This window comes from Apteryx rowi, unplaced genomic scaffold (genome assembly GCF_003343035.1).
Source record: "Apteryx rowi isolate R43461 unplaced genomic scaffold, aptRow1 scaffold_150, whole genome shotgun sequence".
In the NCBI taxonomy this organism is placed as follows: domain Eukaryota; kingdom Metazoa; phylum Chordata; class Aves; order Apterygiformes; family Apterygidae; genus Apteryx; species Apteryx rowi.
In genome coordinates, this window is record NW_020447753.1 from 735,580 (window position 1) to 737,256 (window position 1,677).

Here is a 1,677-nt window from a genome sequence, read left to right on the forward strand (position 1 = left end):
GCCCCTCTTCCTTTAAAGCACAACTCTGAGGTACTCTGACACAGGGAAAGAGGGAAGGAGGCAAGGAGGGGGGCCAGGAAGAAGGGAAAGAGGGAAGGAAGGAGGAAAAGAGGGAAGGAAGGAGGAAAAGAGAGAAGGAAGGAGGAAGGAAGGAAGAAAGGGGAGAAGGAAAGAGGGAAGGAGGGAAGAAGAAAAGGGAGAAAGAAAGAGGGAAGGAAGGAGGGAAAGGAGGAGGAAAGGAGGGAAGGAAGGGAGAAAAAGAAGGAAGGAAGAGGGAGGGGAGGACGGAGAGAAGGAAGGAGGGAAGTAAAAAGGAAAGCAGGGAAGAAGACAGGAAAAGAGGGAAGGAAGGAGGGAGGGAAGAAGAGAAGGAAGGAGAGAAGAAAGGGAGAGAAGGAAAAGAAGGAAGGAAGGAAATGCCGTTTTCCAGGCGCACTGGGTACTTCCATCTGAGCCCCCAAGCCGGCTCCATGGGGTCCCCAGCTCCCCGGGCAGATCTCCTGCGCCGGGGCCGGGGCCGGGGCCGGGAGCAGGACCGGGGCGGGCCGGGGAGCTCGGCCGCGCTCCGCGCTGCGCTTTCGGCTCTTCCCGGGCAGATGGTTTCGTTCCCCCTGGTCCGTGCCAGGTTTCAGCCTCATGCTGTTATTTTGTTCTTCTGGAACGAGACTAGTGTTGCTTCCCAGAGAGGCCCTATTAGGACAAAAAGAAAATCCTGTGAATAGGCGTAGCAGGGCACCAGGAGGGATAGGTCTTAAATGTATTTTAATACGAGCCGGGCATTGTGTGTAATTCAGCGCTCATCATCGTTTAGTCAAAGAGTTATGGCAGTGATTGGGAATGAATAGAGGGACATAATGGATACATGTGGCGTTTGCTCATTATATTCAACTTAGTCCAACTCCTCTGTGGAAACTGTTCAACTTTCTCTCCCTTTAGCCTGTCATAGTGAAATAATACAGACATTGGTTCCTCAAATGGGATAGCCTGCCATGCTATTATATTTCTACAGCTAACGAGGGCTTCATAAGCCTTTGATACAGCCTGATCTTTGAAACCTTTCCAAATCTCCTCAAGCTTATGCTAAATCCTATTTGGAACTTCTTTTTTTTTTTTTCTTTTCGCCTGCTAGTGCCCAAAGGCTTAAGAAACCCGGGCGGTGACATGCATACTAAAGCACGTGGGAGGACACCTCCTGAAAGGCGACTCACAGCGCTGATCACAGGCTCTCACGCGAGCGACAGACCAAGCGCGGGCGCGCACGTGAGGGCCACCCGCTCCCCCCCCCAAACCTGCCCCCCCGGCCCCGCTAAGCCGGCCCGCGCCCGCGCACCGCCCGCGCGCACCTGCGCGGCAGCGGGGCGCTCGGCGGCCGCCGTTACAAACCCCGCCGGGCATTTTACACCGCGCGCGCTGCCCGTGCCAGCTCCGCCGCCGCGCGCCGCCGGAGGGCAAGAAAAGAAAGAAACGGGGGGGGAAGCAAAAAAAAGGAAAAGAGAGAGTTAAGGACAACAAAGGCGAGCGCCCCTAATTGTCCTTTCGTGCCGCCTCCCTAAGCCGTTTCCACATTAAAGGGATTTTCTGGGAGGCTCCGGGCGCGCGGCGCGCAGTCGCCTCCCATTGGCCGCCCCGCCCCGCCCCGCCGATTTGCATAGCGCCGTCTATTAAAGGCCCTGCGGA

The 1,677-nt window shown here is 56.1% G+C and overlaps 1 protein-coding gene across 1 annotated transcript in view; it reads left to right on the plus strand.

Annotated features, from left to right (window-relative positions):
- The window catches only part of PCDH8 (protocadherin 8), a 9,353-nt gene that overhangs the window by 3,710 nt on the left and 3,966 nt on the right, over positions 1-1,677 (plus strand). The gene's annotated exons all lie outside the window — the stretch shown is intronic.